Below are 13,264 nucleotides of genomic sequence, written 5' to 3' on the forward strand. Positions count from 1 at the left end.
TGCACAGATAGAGGGAGGGGCAAAATCTTCTGCCGTGAGGGAAGGAGGACGGAGATGAAGGAGGTGGTAGGGGAAGAAGACACGGTGGCTGGATTTTAAAGGAGAGGCAGGCGGCTGGGGGACGTGGGCTGAGGGCATCAGGCAAAGCAAAAACTGCTGGTTTCGGTCAATTAATGAAGCATTTGGCAGAATGTAAGATTGAAAGTACACTGTATTAACTAAAGTGGCTTATTATTGTTTTTTTTTGTTTGTTTTTGTTTTTGTTTTTGTTCTAACTAGAACTAAGTGGAAAGGGATAGTGATTTTTCCTAAGTTTTCCCATCAGGTGAGAAGAGCTGAGTCGGCTCCAGCTTGATCTCTGATGCTGTGTTTACCCAGAGCAGAGTTTATAAAAACATGGCTCATGTGATGCCAGTGTAGTTCATAATACATAATACCTCCTGGGGGAACAACGAGCTGTGGGCAGTTTTAGGATGGAGACCTTGGGCCCCACTCCTGACACAGTGAATCAGTCTTGGAAAAGAACATTGGAGGCTGTGATTTGTAACAAGTGGACTTTTATGGAAGTCTAAAACCACTGGCCTCCGTAGAGGTTTTACCTCCCAGTCTGATAATCAGAATAATTTAACTGTATATTTATCTTAATTATTCTAGCTAGCACCTTATCTGAGTGTGTTCTACTATTACTCAAATTCAAATTTCCTGCACTGCCTTTGTCTAGAAAGAGAGAAGCCTCTCTGTTCCTCACCACTGGTGACTCCCACTCCTACCCCTATTTGATCAAAGAAGTTCACTCTGGCTTCATCTATTCTTCCAGTCAGTAAAAAAGTTACCATGACAACCCGACACCAACATCCCTACCCCCTACCTGGCTGTAGGCGAGAAGCACTGACTGGCTCCTGCAGGGCCGCCCTGCCCTGGCCAGCAAGCACAACCTACTGCATCTCATTCATAATGAGGACTGGACACGGTTATTAATCCTCTGGAACCCAAGATTCTGGAAATGCAGGTCATAATTGCATTCCACTCTAGCTATTGATTTCTTCCCAACTGATAAACCTGGATTTGTGGATAAAGTTATTTTGCAAAGGTGGGATAAATTCAATTCTTTAATTATCCCAGTAACATAGAAACTCTGCAATTGCTTTCATCTCCCCAGCTTATCTTTTACATTCTATTAAATTCCAGAAACACTTATCCTGGCACTTACTGAGCGCTACTCTGTCCCACGTCCTGGACGGTCTATCTGCTGAAGATTCTTAAAGGAATCAAATAATCTTTTACGTTAATGTTAACAAAAATTTAAGACGCTATGCATTTTAAACAAAAGTAATAAAGAAGTTACTAATAACAGAATCTCACTCATGTAGGATTCTTTATTTTTTTTTAAGATTTGTTTAAGAGAGAGAGCACGTGTGCATGCTTGACGGGGGGGCAGGGGGCAGAGGGAGAGGGAGACAAGCAGACTCTGAGCTGAGCATGGAGCCCGATGACACAGGGTTCGATCTCACCACCCTGAGATCATGACCTGAGCCAAAACCAAGGGTTGGATCCTTAACTGACTGAGCTACCCAGGCGCCCCTCATCTAGGATTCTATTAGAAGTCAACAGGAAAGGGGCACCTAGGTGGCTCAGTGGTTGAACATTTGCCTTTGGCTCGGGTTGTGATCCTGGGACTAGGTATCCAAGCTCCCTATAGCTCCCTCTCATGAATAAATAAGATCTTTTTTTTTTTTTTTTTTTTTTTTTTAAAAAAAAAAGAAGTTGTCAGGAAAACGAGACTCCAAGTTTTTTCTATCAATGCTCCTATTCTAACTATTAATCCTTCAATACACCTTCCTTCTATCCAACAAGGCCCATATGCCAGGCTCTGTGTTGGGTAGTGCTGGGTGTCCAATGGTGAGCTAAATAAATATGGCTCCTGCCCATCACAAGCTTATAGTCCAGTGGTGGGAAGAGTCCTGGATGGCAAACAGAAACAGTTCAGTTTTACCTCTTACTATTTGTACAGCCTAGGGGAGTCAATCTCAGGAATCCTCCATTTCCTCAAGTGAAAGGGGCTGTGGGTCTGTTTCACAGAGCGGCTGACAGGACTATATTTGTATTCATTCTAAAACTTCAAACTACTTTACACACGTAAGTAATGATTGTGAATTAAGCTTGATTCAAATGATGGGGAGACATCTATCTCTCTACACAGTGGAAAGGAGTAAAGAGGTGGGAGACCGGAGTTCCAGTCCAACTATTTCTACTGACTTGTACCCCTGGTGGGCAGGCTGTCATGTCCCCTCTTGGCTTTTGAACTGGTTGATTTACAGCTGCAGGATCCTGTCACCATGTGCTGCAAAGGGAGGTGAACCTACAGACATGCAGATGGAGCCCAGGGTACCTTCAGAGCTAACCAATTTCATCTCCTCACAGACAGGGCTCCACCTGAGGATTCTTTTCAAAGTCCTCTGAGGAGGCCAATGCCTCAGCTGATCTTGGAACCCAGAGTAGAGTGCTATCTGGGAGTTTTGGGGAACGGGCCACAGGGGTAATGTCTGCGTTGGTTGTGCAGGGTGCTTCTAAAATTGGAGGCCATCTAATATCCCGACACCAACTCAAGGGAGTTTTATGGTGACAGGAGCCATGAGGTGATTGGCATGTCCTTGCTACATGCCTAAAAGGTATGCAGGGCCTGCCAAGGTGCAAGCCCTGGCTCTCTTCCTGATGTGCTCTAACAAGGTACCCTGACATGGCACCCCTGTTCCCAGCCTCACTTTACCTCATCTTCCCCCAGGGGACTCCAGCCCAGCTGATGCATGTGGACTCCTGCAGATACCTGCGGCCAACACCATTCAATCTAAGGAATGTGCTTGCTTTGCCCATGTTGTTTGGGTGAGGGGGTGCACATATTTGTGAACATGTGATTCAGAAATGCTGAGTTAAAAAAAAAAAGAAATGCTGAGTTTTAACGATGCAGGACTAGAGAGAGTTCCAATAAGAAAGGAGGGGGAGGCATTGGAACAGGACAGACTTGGGTTTGAACTCTGTCACTCACTAGCCCAGTGGCTCTAGGCAAGGCCCCTATCACCTCTGAATGTCTCCTCTGTGACATGGGGACAATCATGATCATGCTTTCTGATCTCTCAATGCTGTTGTGAGAGTCAGAGATAATAAAAGTACCATGATCATCACCATCCTGGCCACTCAATGAAAGGCAGTGGTAGTGGTGGTGGTGGTGATCCAGCTCAAGGTTGCATGTCTGGAGCCCATCTCAACTTTCCATGACTGTCACCATGCTATGCCACTTTCGGGTCTGACAGTCCTTCTCCCTTCACCTCCACATCACACCAGGGTCTGAGTGCTGCAGGGTCCTCTTCCTCAGTGCCCTTGATTTTCACCTTCATCTCCGTGTCTAGGACCCTTTCTGGCTCTTCTCTCCTGGCATTTCAGTAAATACAATAGTCCCCTGTGGCCTTTCCTCTTTAGTTCTCAAGAATTACCCTTCTTGAGAAATCCTTTTGTGACACTTCCCCACTCAACAGGATGCTGTGATCTCCAACTAATGAGATGGAGAGCCCGCACTCCACCTCATGTCAGCCCTCCCTTCCCCACCCCATCAGCATCAGTGGAGTGAATTCCTCACACCCTCTGCTCTGTGGTGAGCCCTCCATCCTGGACGTGCTCAGTCCACAGAGCAAAGAGGCTTGTGAAGGTTGTGCAGGCAGCAGTGAAGGTGTATGCTCTGGAGCCTGGGTGGCTCTCCCGTGTACTAGATGGGTAACCTTTTTTGGTTACTTTCATATGTGGTGCCTCGGTGTCCCTTTTCATGAAAATGGGCCCAATAGTATTACTTACCACAGAGAGATATTGTGGGCCCTCAATGGGTAAACCACCTAGAAGAGCGCCTGGTGCATCGGAAGTGCTGACTAAACCGACCTGAGCTGCTGCTATGGGACAGAGGTGACTCAAGCATCCCCTCAGGAAGGGGCATTGCTTTCAGCTGCAGGCAACACAAAACTGACTCAACTGACTGGAAAAAGGAAATTCATTTCACATAACAAGAAGTCCAGGGGAAAGCAACTCCAGGATTTGTTTATTTAGTGGCTCAACAGTGTCACCAAGGACACAGTTTCCCCACATGACCATTTGGGGTATTTTGTTGGCCTGGTCTCTGGGCTGTTTTTTTTTTTGTGACTGTACGATGATCATTACAGTTCCATGCATCCCACACAGACATGAAAATGTCCCGGGAAGAAGGAGCTCTCTTGTGACAAGAAAAATTTTACTAGAAGTCCTCAGCAGACTACCCTCACATGTCTTTGGGCCAGAACTGTCACTGACTCTACTGTGATTGGTGGGGATTAGTCAGGACCCACTGCTTGGTGCTGGGAAAGACCAAGACTTCTTCAAAGCACATGACCATTTTGGGGAAAGAAAGATAACTGAAAACCAAAACAAAACAAAAGACAACCAGGGTTTTTGTTAAGGAGAGGATGGGGCAACCAGTGTCTTCTGTATTCCCAGCACCAAGAGTCTTATTTCTGGCTTGTTCCAGCCACATGTCATGCTTATGCAGTTCTTCCTGCTAGGAACTCATCCACTAAATCTCTGTATGTCAGGGACTGTGCTGGGCTACCTCCTGATGGGAATCAAAATCCTTTTTTCAAGGTTTAGATCAGGAAGTTTTTACCACAATGAATTACCTGCACACTTTCAAAGTAAAGTAGGCAATGCACACCACACTTTACTAACTGGCTAATATTTCTTCAGAGATGCTCTTTTTCTCAGTTGGCCTATAAATTCCTCAGAGTCAGAGACGTTGAATAGACTATCTTATTCCATTCGGATCCTGCATGTATTTGATGGTGGTCAACCATGAAGATGGTGTTTAATCAATGTTTGTTGAACCTAATCAGAAGACAGCCTTTAAGTATTCTCTCCGGAAGGTGCCTGAAGGTACTGTGCTCAGTGTCATGGGAGACACAAAGAAAAACCAAACACAGTTAATTTTCCTCCTGAAGCTTGTGGTCCAGAAGGCAAGCTCATAGCGCTGTGAAGGTGGAGAAGTCCGTCTTCCACCACCCACACTGATTTTTGTTCTTTTGGCTTTTTCACTTGTTGCCCTCCAGTAACCTCTGGACAATGTTGAGGCCACACTGGGGCACCCTGCTGGAGCCTTGTTTCCTTCTGCAGCATCCCAGATGGAATCTTCTTGACCTATTCCTTCCCAACCCTCTCCCACTCACACAAAACCTATCCTTCCTAACTCCCAATCTCTAGGTTTTTCTTTCTTTTTTTTGAAATTAATTTATTTGTGAGAGAGAGAGTGAATGCGTGCTAGAGTAAGGGTAGAGGCAGAGGCAGAGTGAGAGGGTGAGAGGAATCCTTAAGCAGACTCCCCACTGAGCACAGAGCCTGACGTAGGGCTTGATTCCAGAACCCTGAGATCATGACCTGAGCAGAAACCAAGAGATACTTAACCCACTGAGCCACTGAGGTGCCTGCAATCTCTATGGTTTTAGGAAATTCTGGTTTAAGATTGGTCTTTAAGAAACCAGTTCATGGATGAAGTTTTCAATGTTACCCCTCCAGGGCCCATGGAAAATCTGAGGGGACTCCTGGGGGGTGCAATGAACCAATCCAAGGACCTGACTATAATAGTGGATTTTTAGGGATTTGCCAGCTGGTGGTGGAGTTCTTTTCTGGCAAAGCAGAAATTCACCTTTCTTCAAGAAATTCTACAACAATGATCCTTTATTCTTCCTCTAGTTCAGGACCTTTCAAAATATTTGCACTGTTCACAGCATCTCTTAAGAAGCCACTCCTTTTGGATTAACTTGGCGTGAGCAAACACAAGCTGCCGTGCAATTTACAGGTTAATGAGAGATCAAGGTTACTTGGGGAAAGGGCTACTCAACTGCTGCCTGCATGTACGTATTTCCTTCTCAGCAAGGAAGTTCTCCCACCCCTATCCTTTTGATCACCACGGCTGGGATTGCCAGGGACAAAGGAGGAAAGGGACAGAGTCACATAAAAAAGAAACAAAAATCAGTTTGTTTAAATTGCCAGGGAAATCTGCCTTTGGCTAAAGGAAGTCAAACCCAGAACATCCTGTTCTAGTTAATAAAGCTCATTTGCTTCCAGCTTGAGCAGAAAAATACAATCTCTGCATCTGTGAGGGGGCAGCTCAACCTTTCCCACCTTCGCTCGTAGATCTTACACCCAAACTCTTGGATGGCTGGTGTGGGGTGGAGGTTCCTCTGTCCTCCCCAGACAGCAGATGCTCCTTTGGGATGCTAAAGTCCCAGGTGGGTCCCAGACTGTTAAGAACAAACTCACTTTTCTGTATGTCAATCTCCAAACTTCCTCTACAAAGAGAAAAAGCCCATATCTTCGGGGATTGAAAGCAGGGTGATTCAGACACAAGAATAAATGATCCTTCTCTGTATCTCTCCGCTCCAGAGTGTTTCAGTGATGTGGGATCCAGACACAATCTAACCTGCTCCACGTGACCCTCGTGTCAAATAAGAGCAGAACAACCTCGTGCTCTGGGAGGATCCCTTGTGCCACCATCCTTAGATCTTTTCCAGCATCAATTCCCAAGCGAGGAACAACCTGCGACAGAGACCATGGGCTGCCCAGCTGGTCTGCCTGGGAAGGTGCCCATGTGTGAGTCAGAGCTCTCAGCAAAATGACACTTCTGCAGATAAGCCTGCAAGTCTTTTCTTGTCAGAAAATGATAAGTATGTGTTTTCATCTACTTTTACATCTTCCTCCCTTCAATGCCAGAAACCTTAGGGGCAGATGCAGAGCTACAGTGTTGTCATCTGCTCACAATTTACAGACTATAAGGGTTGGTTGGACCTGAAAGGAGTCTCTGAGATCACCTAATAAAATTCTCTTGTTTTATAGGTGAGCACACTGAGGTCCGGAAAGGGGGAAGAGTGTACTGACAGTCACACTGCTAAAACTGGGACCAAAGCCTATATCTCAGGACTCCCGGGTTTCGTGACTAACACACAGCAGCGCCTGGAAGTACCCACTCCTGCTTCCCTCACATGGTCTCCAACCAGGTTTCAGTGAGCAACTTTTTTTGCCAGCTTTTCATCCTGTGGTTTTCAAAGTGTGGTCCCTGCCCCCCACAGCCTCAGGGTCCCCCTGAATCTGTGTTTTACCGAGCTGGGGTGACTCTAAAGCATGCTAAATCTGTGATGCCCTCCCTTAAGTGGTTCACTCCACCCACCCAATTAACAAGGGCTTCAGGGCACTAATTGGATCCAACTCCACAGAGTCTTTTTGGCCTGGCTCTCGTGATCTAAGGTGGAGGTTTGCTTAAGTTACCATCGGGGAAAAATTTATGGTAAATTTGTGAACAGGAGCTGGAGTGGAAAGCTAGAGACCAGCACTGGCTCTGCCTACTTCTTCCTCTCTCTCCCAAATGCCCTGTTTTCCTCTCTCCACAGATCTGTTCCTCTACTTCCTTCTCTTCTGTTCCCTCATGGCTGGCATTTGCTTTTGGTTTACCACAACCCAACTCTGAAGTCTACACCATAGCATCTTTTTCGCCTTCATTTCTCTTCCTAACCACAAAATTCTCCCTACGTACCTTTTCCCATTTCTTGTTCACATTCTCTAAAAGGACTCCAACTGGGCCAGCCCATCTTTTGAGCCAGGCCATGCTGGTCACGTGCTCAGTCGAATGCTTGATCATCTTTGGTCTGATGCATTTTCCTGTCTAATCAACCACTGATATCGGAGAAGTGTGCAGTTTGGGAAAGGGAGGACTGCTGTGCAGTGATGGAGGCTTCAGGAGGAAACAGGGAGAGGAGGAAGGAAGCACACAGGAGACTCCTCCCTGCCTCCTTCTCCACTGATCCCGTGAATGAGACATGAGGGAATCTGGCAGCAGGTTCAACAGTTAGGCTGGCTGAAGGCTGAGTTGGAGATGGAGGTTCCATTATATTATCATGACCTTAATCTTCAATATATTGCCAGGCTAGGGTGGCCTGGAAAATAGAGACTGCTGGTTGACTCCCCAGAAGTCACAGAAGATCCAAGCTGGAAGAACTGTAGAGGTCACCCAGCTCAGTGGTTTGTGGCCCTGGCTGCCCATGAGAATTCCAGGCAAACTTTTGAAAAGGAAAGCTGCCTGGGACCTGCCTCAGGAATTCTGACTTAAAGCTCCCACATGCTTTTAATGCACAGTTATCACTGAGAACTATGGCTCTAACTTGACCCTCTTAATTTTACCAGCGGGGAAACAGGCTCAGCTATATAATGTGACTGTGGCTCATTTAAATATCTCCTTCCTCACTTGGTTATAGAGTTTGGGTTATTAGATCATAAGTGGTTAGAGCTGGAAGAGATCACAGAAGCCATATAGTCCAGCCCTACACTCTGACTCGAGACTAAGGAGCTAAGTGACTTGCCTACAGGGTCATCGGGAAGTGTGGGATGAGGGCTCCAAACCACGTCTCTCGACTCCTCCTCACCAAGGCTGCAGGATGTGAAGCTAAGCAGACCCAGCTGCAGACCTTGTGCTTGCTCTGCTCCAGGGAGCTTTTCCAGCAGCACAGCTGAAACAGCTTGGCAGAGAAACCTGGTGTAACTGGATGTCAAGTGAGCTCAGCCAAAGGAATCAGGATTTGGTGCCCTAAGGATGGGGAGGAGGCAACCAGTCTGATGGTGCTGATCCTTGCTTTCTGCCTGCCTTCCAGTTGTGCTGGGGGTGTATGTGTCTGCTCCTGATCAACTGCCAGCTGGGCTGGGGTCCGGATTATGACAGGCTCAGAGGCTGTCCCTGGGTATCAAGGGTCTTCTGACATTTGCTGAGGTAAGGCTGTCTTTGTTTTCCGGAGTGGCTTTAAGTCAAGATGTTGGTGTCCCCTGGTCCTGTGTATGGCTGGAAATGGCTTCAGCTGGCATCTGGGAAGCAGAGCACGTGCCCTGGGGCCCTTGTGTGTGTGTGTGTGTGTGTGTGTGTGTGTGTGTGTGGTGGAGGTGATGGAAGTGGTAGAAATGGCTGAAGATAAAAAGGTTCCAATGTAAAAACAAGCATACAGGGATTCAAAAACAAAATGAGACAACAGTGTGACATAGTGAGGGGGAAGTAGGAAGCCCAAGGAGGTGAGTATGAGCCTTGATCACCCCTTTTTGGGAGCTGGGGTGAAGAAGAAGCAATGAAAAAGGTAATGTCCCTGGAAGCTTGTGAGGAACTGGACAACGGATAAAGCACATTCACACACATTTAGCTCATCTGATCCCCACAAGATGGACAGTCCCTGTGATCCAGGCTTGGAGAGGGGGAGTAGCTGGGCTCCAAGGCCACATGGTTAATGGGAGAACTGACCCATCCCCTCTGCACTCCAGCCCCGGTGCTCTGCCCACCGTGGTATATAGTGTGTGTGTGCGTGTGTCTGTTGTGTGTGCAGGCCAGTCATGCAAGGGAACTTACATGAAGGCAAGCATGCAAATATTTTTATCTCTGAGGTATCATGTTTGCCAGGGCCACAAGTAGCTCCACTGTGATTGCAGGAGAAACAGAAAACTGGCTCTGGGTCAGCTGTGGTGTTTTAGACAAGTTAGCCTTAGTTTTACATGAGTGAAGTAACGAGCCCCTTTTGGGGTTGTGTAGGGCTCAGGGATAAAGCACTTGAAGTACCTAACCTTGGGCCCACCATGAGCATCGTCAGCATGCAATAAATGGTAGCCGTTACTGTCCTATAAACATGCTACTGGCCTGGGTGCAGAACCCCACCTGTTTGCAGATAAGGAGGACAACAGCCTGGCTCGACGCCCAGGGCTACTGACCTTGTCCAAATCCAAACCTGACTTCAGGTGTATTCCACAGAACCTCCGCCCAGTGAAGCCAAGGCCCACTCCCTCCCCTCCCCTCTCCTGCTCGCCGCAGCCTCTAGGTCTTCACCTGCACCTGCTAACAGGTGTGCTCGTTACGCACAAGTACAGATCATTTCAGGCCTGTGTCCAACAGCAGAGCAAGACAGCCCTTCAGAGGACAGAGCTGCCCTCAGCCAGTTCACAGTTGAGACTGTTGGGGAGGTGACTCAGAGTCAGATGACAGAGCCTGAGGGTGGCTCGGGCAGGTGGAATCTCACTGAATCCTCACAAGCAGCTACATGAAGGGGCATCACTCCAATTTTACACACGAGGAGACTGAGGCAGTGCCAGATCGTCAGAAGTCATCAGGAGCTGGGATGCAAGGCCAAGTCTGCCTGGCTTCAGAGTCCGTGCTCCTTCCACTACCTGCAACGCAGCCTTCACCATGCACATGGGTGAACCCCACACAGAGGTTGGGAAATGTTAGGGTTACGGGGATGTGCATCCTCTCAGAGCCCAAGAGGATGAAGGTGAAGACAAGGTTAGTCAAGATGGCGATGCGTGTAGGGTATTTGCTCACACTGGACAACAGTCTACACCATAATGGCTTTCCCCTCGCAGCCCCTCCTTTGCTGAGCTGCATTTTGGACTCCTGTCTGGCCTCCTCCTGGGCTTGCATCTCTTCGGAGTCATATGTTAATAACATTCAAGGCCATTCCTTCAAGCCAGGCTATGCAGGCTCTATGGCCCATGGAGGCACATGTAGAGGGTGTGCCAAGGGAGAGGCAGGAAGAGGCAGAGGAGGTTCCACGGAGCCCAGAACCTTCTGCCCAGAGATACTCAGGTGCCCCTGAATAGTCTAGCATCTCCGTCAAGGTCGTGAGGTGATGTAGAGTCGCAAGCATGTTGGAAGTTCAATTTTAGCATCAGCTGGACCTAATTAGGTTCGGAGGGGGGAGCAGGCCCTTTCACAGAAGACTTCATTGTTCCTGGGAACCCAGCAGGAATGTTTATCATTTCAGAAACTGAGAAGGAGCTGGCTCTCTCCCTCTTGGCCTTGGGGCTGTCCTGCTTTCAGATGCTAATCCATAAAACCATTCCAAGCCAGGCCTCAGACGAAGCTCAGGGCTAGGGTGGAGACCAAACTCTCACTTCCTTCAGGAGCAAGGCAGGTGTGGAATCGACACCTGGAATGCAGCCAAATGGAAATCTGGAGCAACAGCTCAGAATGACACATGTCAAATAGTTTAATTGGGCAATCATCTGAAGAAGGGTTTGTGCAAAACATATGCGGGAAGTCCATACCAAGAGTGTGAGGGAAGGATCTAAGAACCCAGTTCAGTTTGCCCATGCCTGCCTCGGCCCCGCACAGCCTCAGGCCCAGAACCTGGCTGGATTATTCTCTCCCAGGAGAGGCTCGGGAAATGATACCTAGCAATCCCTATGTTAAGAGCCCTGGGGAATCAAGCATTCTTGGAGCTGCAAGGGCACCCAGCCCCAAATGTCCACCAAAGTGCCAAACTGCAGCAGGCAGTGTGTGCAGTGGAACCTTTCCACACTCTGGTTCAGACTGTGTGGGTTTGAGTGCTGGCATTGCTGGTTATGAGCTGAGTGATTTTGGGCAAGCTATTTCTCTGTGACTCTGTTTTCCCACGTGTAGATGTGATGAGAGTAGTACCTACCTTTTAGGGAATTGTGATAATTAAATGAGTTAATATATATAAAGATTTTAGGATAGTACTTGGCCTTTTGTAAACAGTTAAGCATCCTGATTATCACCCTTTTCTCCTGCTCCAGGTCAACTGCAGGTCTCCTGCTGGAATGATGGCATGCTTATTTTCCACACTATGTGTCCAGCTTCTATAGCACCCCAACTGCACCCACTCAGGGCTGACCTGGTTCTCTGGGCTCTACTCCTTGGCAGGGCCCTGTTTCCACCCATGTGAGTCTTCCACTCAGCCACCACATCCTTCTCCACTGCTGACCCATTGGAGAACTGCCAATGGGGTCTGGACCCAAAGGACATGGCTCCTCATGACTCCAACCCCCTTGGCTGGTGGGAAGGACACCAAGCAGTTTCCTCTTTTTGGGCAGAGCCCCTGGCCAATTCTTCTATCTCTCTATTCTCCTGTTTCATCCACATGAGGTCTGAGGCCTTATATTCTAGCAAGGGGGAGGTGGGTGTGTCTGGATCATTGTAAGCAAATACTTTTGTGTTGATTCTTTGCTTTTGTCTTTTATGGCTCAGCTCAAATGTCACATCTTTGTTGTGGCTTTTCCTGATTCTCAAGGTCAGAATTCAAACTTCATCAGTTGCTCAACTCTGATCTTGGACAAGTTTCTTTCCTCTGGCCACCTTAGCTTCTCCATCTGTGAAATAGAGATGCTGCTAACCTCACAGGACATGGGAGGATCCATTATAAGCCAATGGATGTAAAGCCTACCTCCCCTTCCCTTATGTTCCTTGCCAGGCACAGGAGATGGGGAGATACCCAAGTGAGCTGGCTACACAGGTGTCTATGAAGCCTATAATACCATGCCCTTTTCTGGAATGGCCATTCTTCCTTCTTTACCCATGGAATACCTAATCAGTCTTCCAGGACCAGCTCAAATATCATCTCTTCTGTGAAGCATTCCTACTGCCCCCAGGTAAAATAAATTTGTCTCTCCCATAAACTCCTGTACTTCTTTGCCTCTATTAAATCTCTTACTTTTTAAAACTTTTATCATATTTAACTTACATAATTATTGCCTATCCCCTCACTGTGCTAGGGATTTCCTTGAGGTCAAGAACCATATTTTGTTTTTTGGGGGTAATTTCACAGCATGTAACATGATGCCCAGCATCTAGTAGCTGTTCCATAAATGTCCATTAACTCAAGTACAGTTTTGTGTGTTCTCTGGATTCTGGAGTGGGTTTGGAGGCAAATTTTACCTTCACTAGCCTTCTGTATATGCAGGATCCTGACCCTATTACTGGTCCATCTAGAATCCACAATGGAATCTACAATCTAGCCCATGGAATCTGTGGAGAAGGGCCCCCATACAGCCTGGAAGTGGGATGGCCTTGCATTTCACAGGATCTCAGCTGCACGCCTATGGCTAAAGGACTTGAGGAACAAGTGGGTTCTGGAAGAGCCAAATTGTGTCTGTAGTTACTAAACATGTGAGTTCATTAAATGTTCAATGATTCAATTTTCTTTGTAAAAATTTAAAAGCGTGTATGTATAATATTACTCAACATTTAGCAATTCTTTCTTCTTCCTGTAACAGTCATGGAAGGCAAATTGACACATTTATGCCAGGTCCCTTACCTCCCCACCTCACATTTTCCCCTCACAATGTCTATGTGAGGAAGGTAGTATTATTACCTTCATTTCATAGATGTGGAAGTGAAGGCTGAGAGAGGATAAGGAACGCACCCAACATCAAGGAAACT

At 47.3% G+C, this 13,264-nt stretch overlaps 1 protein-coding gene and 1 long non-coding RNA gene across 6 annotated transcripts in view; one reads left to right on the forward strand and one right to left on the reverse strand.

The window, feature by feature from the left end:
- Nucleotides 1-13,264, reverse strand: part of ME3 (malic enzyme 3) — a 186,601-nt gene that overhangs the window by 84,993 nt on the left and 88,344 nt on the right. The window lies entirely within an intron of this gene.
- Nucleotides 7,864-13,020, forward strand: LOC144295022 (uncharacterized). 2 transcript variants are annotated; one of them, XR_013362368.1, is made up of 3 exons: nucleotides 7,864-8,821; nucleotides 12,297-12,474; nucleotides 12,786-13,020. It is a non-coding gene; the product is annotated as an uncharacterized LOC144295022 (long non-coding RNA). The 2 variants fall into 2 exon arrangements; XR_013362369.1 differs by having other exon boundaries at nucleotides 7,881-8,821; nucleotides 12,815-13,020.

This window comes from Canis aureus, chromosome 23 (assembly GCF_053574225.1).
Source record: "Canis aureus isolate CA01 chromosome 23, VMU_Caureus_v.1.0, whole genome shotgun sequence".
Lineage (NCBI taxonomy): Eukaryota > Metazoa > Chordata > Mammalia > Carnivora > Canidae > Canis > Canis aureus.